Consider the following 7,393-nt stretch of genomic DNA (forward strand, 5'->3'; position numbering starts at 1 on the left):
GCATCAGAATTTCTTGAGCTGTTATTTTATTTTCTACCTCTCATAGTACAATGGAAGGCAGAATCACTGTAGCATTATTTCAGTGTAAATGTCTCTCAGACGAAGTGACTTACTTAGCTTGCTTGTTTCTAACTGCACTAGGAGGAGGAGAGAGTTGATTGGCAATCCTGAGCATTGCCACAGCAGCCTCCCCACTGGATTGCACAGGAAGGAAGGAGTGTGTAAGGAAGCTCTTTGCCTTTTGAGGGTCAAGTCCTATGGGGAAGAGAGCAGCAGGTATGTGCAGCACACATGGTCATGGATGGCACCAGCAGTGCAGACACGGGGAGAACATGAGGGACAGCTCATTCAGGGATGTCTTCCATGAAGTTGTGGCAGGTATGACAAAACAGCAGGGTTAGCAGAATGAGAAATCTTTTCAGCAGAGGGAATGGTACCTACGAAGGGCATAGAATATACAGGGGGGAAAAATAAAGTTCTCCTGGAGGCAGCATTGTGTCAAGCTGCAAGAGAAACAAATGAGTTGGTGCTGGAGACAGAGGCAAAGGCCTGTGAGCCATGTTGCAAAGAGTGGATTTCATGTGGCGCTCCTGCTGCCTCTTAGTCCCTGCCCAGGAGGAAAAGAAAATAGACAAAAGGCCTGGGAATGTAGTAGCTCAGTGGTAGAATGCTTGCCTAGCATGCAAGAGGCCTCAGGCTCTATCCCCAGAGCCCCCTCACCCCCACTAAGAAAAAGGAAAAACCAGACGCAGACACACGTGTCAGGAAGATACATACAGAAAAACTAAACTGAGGAAAATATTCCAGAGATAAACAGGTAGCAGAAGAAGAAAAATAAAGCAAAGGAAAAAGCAAATGGATGCAGCAGCAAAAAGGTGGAAACGCACAGTGGGCAGCGGGGGGCCGACAATCAGGTAGGGAGAAAGCAAAGAAGCCAGCGATAAAAGACAAACTGATCAAAAGGGAGGGAAGAGGGAAGCCAGAGCAGACTAGCGCAGATTCCAACACCAAGACTCAGACCCCACTGAGTCTCCTGGGGCTGTCTGACCTTAGGGGTTAGCTCTTTAGCCACACCAGTCCTTGCTCCCACCCTGTTCTCAGCTCCAAGGGAAAAGAAAAAACGTGTTAGGGAGGCTTTGGAAAGCAGGAGAAAGGACAAGCTAGAAGGGGTTGACTAAACGGTCCAGGGCTGAAAGAATGAAAGAGGAAATTTTGTCCCAGGAGCAGTAGCAAGTTACTTAAAACCTGGGTTTCTCGCGTCCTTCAACTGTACGAAGAGTGTGAAAAACTGTATGGGCTCCTACGGGTGCTGAGCCACTCAAATGGACTGTGTATCCAGAGAACACTTAGAAGAACGGTCAGTGGTATCAGCCGTTCCTCTGTGCAGAGCTTCTCCCAGCAGTCATGCAGATACTCATTGTGAGGCCATGTGCTTTCAAAGCCCTCCATAGTCTTCCTGACCTATTGCAGTGAAGAGATGCGGGGTAAATAAGGAGCAAAGAAGGTGATCACAACTATGCACTTGGGGTGCCTTGGTCCAGCCCTGGCCTTTTCTCTCTTGGAGAGTGTGGCCTTTGGTTGTAGCCGTCTCTAGGACTTGCTCGGAGCTTGTTTCCAAACTAGTCAACGAGCCAGCTAAGCACTAGGGACGTCTATTTGGGAATTTTTGTGCCCCTGCAGCTCCCTCTTCCTCTCAGGTGTCCCAAGCATCTTACCCTTCCTCCCCCTTTAAATGTAAAAACTGGCCCTCTCTCATTTTTCTCTGGTGGAGTCATGATTTACTGTAAGAGCATGAAAAAGTACGAGACAGGAGCCTTCTGGGGGTTTCCACTGTAATAGGGGCTCAGCCCTTGAACAGAGCCACGGAGCTGGCTGGAATTCAACCATAGGAAGAGGAGCTTTGCAGCTGAGGAAGGCCCTGAAGATGGGAGGTGCTCGCTCCAGGCATCTCCCATTAGAGAGCAGATTCTGCTTCGGTTGTGGCTGGGGAACAGATTCCCAGGAATACAATTAAAAGTGTGGCTACTGGGGTAAGGAAGGGCCTGTTTATATCAATGAAAGCTCTTAAAGGTTTGCCATTACCGATCTAGGCTCACTGGACCCGGGGGGTGGGTGCTCACACTGCAGCGTCATCTAAACCCTTGTTTATCTCCAGGCAGGCTTTCCAGTCTGGCAGTCGCGTCTCCATCTTGGGGCCTGCCCTTCTTCAAGTTCACCTCCTGCCACACTTTTGACATGACTCATCTTCTATACTCACTCGTCTGAAGGCCCAATCCTCTCTGGCTGCCTATTACCTTCTATCTAACTAAGCTCTCTTCTAGTCCTAGCCAAAACCCACTTGGCCTGGTGCCAGATTAAAACTGCACTATTGAAGGAGTTCACTTGGTCTCCCACCAGGTGCAAATGAAGGATTGAAAAGAGCACTTTGCTGATTGTTCCTGCAAAACAGCGCCAGATTCCAATGAGGGAGAGCTACTCTGCCACAAAGGAGGACAAAGGTGAGGCATTTGTAGGAAGAGGGATGCACCATAATTTCAGTGAAATCATCCAGACACATATGCTTCAATACGTATGGTTTCTCCTATATGAGAAACCCAAAATACAAAGAGCAAAATAAAAAAATAGATAACAGGAAGTAGGGGGAGAGATCTTTCTCATATGGGAAGGGGATCAAGTCAAGCAGGGAGGCGAAAGAAAGGGGATGAAAAAAGAATTGGGATGTGTTATATACATGTGCCAGCTCTGAATACGGAATGTAAACATTGCATTCTGCAACTATGGACTAATAAAAACTGAAAGAAAAAAAAAAGAAAATATCGCTTTTTGATTGGTTCTATGTACAGTGCTTGGAGGCCATGAAGTCACAGGGGCCTGTGTTCTGCGCATGTCCTCTGGCTTTTTATGACCTTTGACTACTTCCACTCAGGTCATCTGGTTTTGCCCAGCTCTAATGTCCTACTTCACTCGTGCTAATCTACAGGTGGTTCTAGTAAACTTCTGGAAAGAGCTGTGGCCAAGATGACATGTGTAGCTGCTCCCCAGCCTCAGAACAAGAGATTAACACAAGGGGCCCAGGCTGCGGGGCCTTGAGGGATGAATACAAGCCCAGTGGCGGCAACTGCACTTATAGGAGCACTGGGAACCACTGTGTCTGTTAGCTATGGGAAGTCAACACCCTGTGTCTAAAGCCAAGATGTAGCATATTTGAATGTTTGCTGAATGAACGATTCAGTGAATGAAATAAAAGGTGGCTCATGAAAGTACTTCTAGATAGAAGCCTCCTGATTATAAATAGCCTCCTGCCCCCAAATCCTTGTGATGCCATTCCTATGAGTTATGGCCTGGAATTTCCACACAGCCCGTGGGACAAGCTGAGGACTTCTGCCGGAGAGCCTCTAAATGGAAGCTCTGAGAACCTTGAGATGTCACAGATCCTACAAGGAATGCCTTGAAATCTTCCCATGAAACCCTGAGCCTCTAGAAGGCAGTCTCAGAACGCCTGTCTAAAAATCCTTGGAAACCCTCCCAGAAACCTTGGAGCCCCGTCCAGAAGCCCTGGGGTCACTGGCAAGAGTGACAGGCAATGTTCTTGGGGCTGGGATCGCTGTGGGGGAGGGGCCAGCTCAACAGGACAGCCTTGGAGGTTTTAAGTCTTTGATCATGACTGTTAGGCAGATCGTTAGACATTAGCAGGCCTGAGGGACATAGAAGGGGTCCAGAATAGCATGCTTATATCAGGTACAGCTGAATAAAGAAAAGTTCATTTTCTATACATGTACAGCTAAATGAAGAGACCTCAGTGTGTGCAGCAGTCAGAGAACTGCCGCCTTAGCCACATCATGACTAATTCAAGCCTCAAGATTTATAGGCCCTCAATAAGAGTCTGGACAGAGGGAAGCAGAACTTCCACCCACAGTAGAGGACCAAGATTCCCCACTGACTGACCAAGATGCATTGGTCCCTGTTAAAATGATGAACCCTAGCACATAAACACGTCAGTAGGCACAACAGCCCAGTGGTCAACAGTTACACAACAACCCCGACTCAAGAGAGCCACTGTCTCCTCCTTCAAACCCCATCTAAAGCCCTCAGCCTGAGAGAGCTGTGAGTCTGGTATTTGCTGACGAGTGGTTCCTCAGGTTTTAACCCCATTAGCGCCTATCCTCTACTGAGGAGCTCACCTACCTTCACCCTTGCCTAACAGTATATAATAATACATTTATGATAATTTTCTAGATCTCAGACCCAAAATGATCCCACAGAGCAGAGTCCTGTCAAGGTCACACGAGGTACACGGTCCTTCCCATACCTGGCCCCACAGGCGTGTGCTTCCAAGGCAACACACACAGTATGGGTGCCGTGCCTATGCCCAAAGATAACAGAAAAAGGAACACCTTTTTCAAGACACCCCTTTCTCCTTGGGCTGAGACCTGATTTAGCATAGAATTTAACCATCATAAATTTCTTTCCTAAGCTTCTCATATAAGGAAGGCCCCTGAAGAAACCCTGACCCCCTAGAAAAAACAAGACATTTTTGGGACATGAACATTCAAAGTAACCTCTAAGAAAAGCATTGCTCGATAAACATCATGATAGCTATACTTTCCTGAACTCCAGCAGGAACTCCTGTGTGCATACAAAAATATCCAAAGTCACACCGAACTCAGATGTCTTTGTGATACCACCATGTTGTTTGATGGGTAAATCTCTCTGTATCTGCTTTACAATAAGCATTGTCTTCTGCATGGCCTCCTGACATCTTTTCTCAAAGACACAAAGCACCCACAAAATCAAAGAGCAAGGGGCTGATTCCTCAAGGCATCAGGATCTGGCTCCCTGCTGACAGGACAGTGGGGCTTAGCAAAGGCTGGCCCTTGGTAGGTAGACAGGCATGGGACCGATGCCACTTTTGATGATGTTTGCCAAAGGATGGAGCTCTTGGTCTGTTTGTACATCCTTGCTGATAACCTGGGAAGAGGCTGCACAGATTTGGATCAGCATCAACATTTTGATCAACACGGGTATTACCTTGATAATCATTTTTGTTAACCATTTCCAGGAGGAAAAAATGGAATCATTCTTCATTCATAAATAGATGATTCAAATAGTTCTACTCTCGATACTGAGATGGTTTCTTTCTCAAGATCCCTCTGGCAAGGATTTCCTCAAATGCATTTAGCTGAGAGTGGGAAACATCCAAACATTCAAGTTTTGAGATATGTCAAAGATAAATGCAGAATTGGATTGTGCGACAGCTTCAGAACAAACAAAACTATAAAGGATACCACACTGGAGGGAAAGTGAAGAAATGAATTTGAACGTCCTCTGGTGCAAGATCTGGAGCAGCCACATGAAGAGGCCGATGTACGCGTTCCTGGTGTGGTCGCAGCACGAATGACGAAGATCATGGACCAGTAGCCCAACATGCACAACGCTGAGATCTCCAAGCGTCTGGGCCGCCGCTGGCAGGTGCTTTAGGATTCTAAGATGATCTCTTAGTGCGGGAGGCGGAGCGGCTGTGCCCCCTGGTGCAAGATCTGGAGCAGCCACATGAAGAGGCCGATGTACGCGTTCCTGGTGTGGTCGCAGCACGAATGACGAAGATCATGGACCAGTAGCCCAACATGCACAACGCTGAGATCTCCAAGCGTCTGGGCCGCCGCTGGCAGGTGCTTTAGGATTCTAAGATGATCTCTTAGTGCGGGAGGCGGAGCGGCTGTGCCCCAAGCACAGGGCGGATTACTCGGGCTACAAGTACCTGCCGCGCAAAAAGCGCGAGGGGGCGCCCGCCGAGGTGCGACTGCCAGACCACGGAGCCCGCCGGGAGGGCCTCTGACAAAGATGAAGGCAACGAGGAACTACTGGAAGTGCGCCTGGTCGAGATCCCAGCGCGGGAGCTGGGGAGGATGGTCCCGGGTGGGGCAGGCCGACCGGGGACAGGAGATGGAGGCGTCGGGGGAGGCACCCCTGGGCTCTCTGACCAGGCTGCCTCCGGTCCCCACCGGCCTGGACTGCACCGCCACCAGCCTCGGGCATGTCACACTTCGAGTTCCCGGACTACTGCACCCCACAAGGTTACCGAGAATGATCGCAGGGGACTGGTGCCCGTCTAGCATCGCCGACCTGGTTTTCACCTACTGAGCCCACAGTCAGCGGGGCGTGCAAGCCCCCAAACCATGTGTTTACATACAGGAATCAGGTACTGGGGCCCCTTTGAGACCGAGGCTGGCACCCCATCTCCCGCGCAGCCTCTCCCCTCCTAGACATGCTCGTACCCCGCTGGGATCCACACATGCCCTCCCTCCGCGGACGAACTCCAAGGCAACCCAACCCCCAGCTTTTCCCTGACAGCCAAGCTCCTCCCCACCTTGTCCCTTCCCGCACAGTCACCAGCAGCCTGGCCCCTCCACCACCTCCCTTCCCCTTACGGACCTGCGCCCTTCTCACCACTTTGCACACGCCCCTCCTCGTGGCCGGAGGACACGCCCTCTCCCTTGCTGGCGAATCTCTCCGCCCTCACCTAACTTGCCTGGTTGGAGAGGGGGCTACGCGCCCCAAGCGCTCCACCTCGGCCCGCTCACTTCCGGGGGTGGGGCGCTCTCCTTCCAACCCTGAGCGCTAGGGCCCACCCGCTCCTTGCGCAGGCTTCACACTACTTGGGAGGAGGGGGCTGGTCCCTGGACCCCCCCCCAGATTGTGTGGCCTGTGAGAAGGAGTGGGCGATCGTGGAGTGATCCTGAGAAACCCTTTCATCCTGGCGCCCTAGGCTTCCTCTCTACCCGTGGGTGCGTCACTGCCTTAATGGGAGGAGCACTTAGTAGGGAGAGAAAGAAATTAGTCCAGAAGGGGTGGCTGGGATTTGAGGCTCCAAGTTGCATAGACCCTCTTCCCTGATGGGGTCGCCCGTGCCACCACCTTCCCAATTGCTTGATTGCTGTTGTAGCTTATCTTGGCCCCCAGGAGTGTCCCTTTCTCTCCCCAATTGGAAATTAGGAGGAAGATCTTTTTCTGGAAATCCACCAAAGAGTGAAAGAGGGAAAGATTGACCAAGTTAATTCAGAAATGATAACTATAGTCTTTGGGGACAGGATCCCTGCTGCTCCCACCCCCTATCCCCAGGGAAGCGCCCTATCACCTCAGGGCACCCTGCCAGGGTGGTCTCCTCCCTAAACCCTCTGTCCCCTTCTTGTCACCCAAAGCCACCCTTAATAACTACAGCTTCAGTATTCAGTAGGAGAAACTGAGCCACGTTGGTGCTAGGGGTTTGGAACTGAGACAGGATAACAGATGGGTGGCAGGAAAGAGCCCACTTGTAAACAGCGACTTGAGAGAGACCGCCTACCCGGCAAGACCACCAGAATGCAAGACATTCTGGCCTGGAGCTGGGCTGCTG

General features: G+C 50.6%; 1 pseudogene; it reads left to right on the plus strand.

The window, feature by feature from the left end:
* Window positions 1–5,308: 5,308 nt before the first annotated feature.
* Window positions 5,309–6,216, plus strand: LOC117283347 (annotated as a pseudogene).
* Window positions 6,217–7,393: the final 1,177 nt, after the last annotated feature.

Source organism: Fukomys damarensis, unplaced genomic scaffold (genome assembly GCF_012274545.1).
Source record: "Fukomys damarensis isolate Sample0158 unplaced genomic scaffold, DMR_v1.0_HiC HiC_scaffold_25, whole genome shotgun sequence".
Taxonomy (NCBI): domain Eukaryota; kingdom Metazoa; phylum Chordata; class Mammalia; order Rodentia; family Bathyergidae; genus Fukomys; species Fukomys damarensis.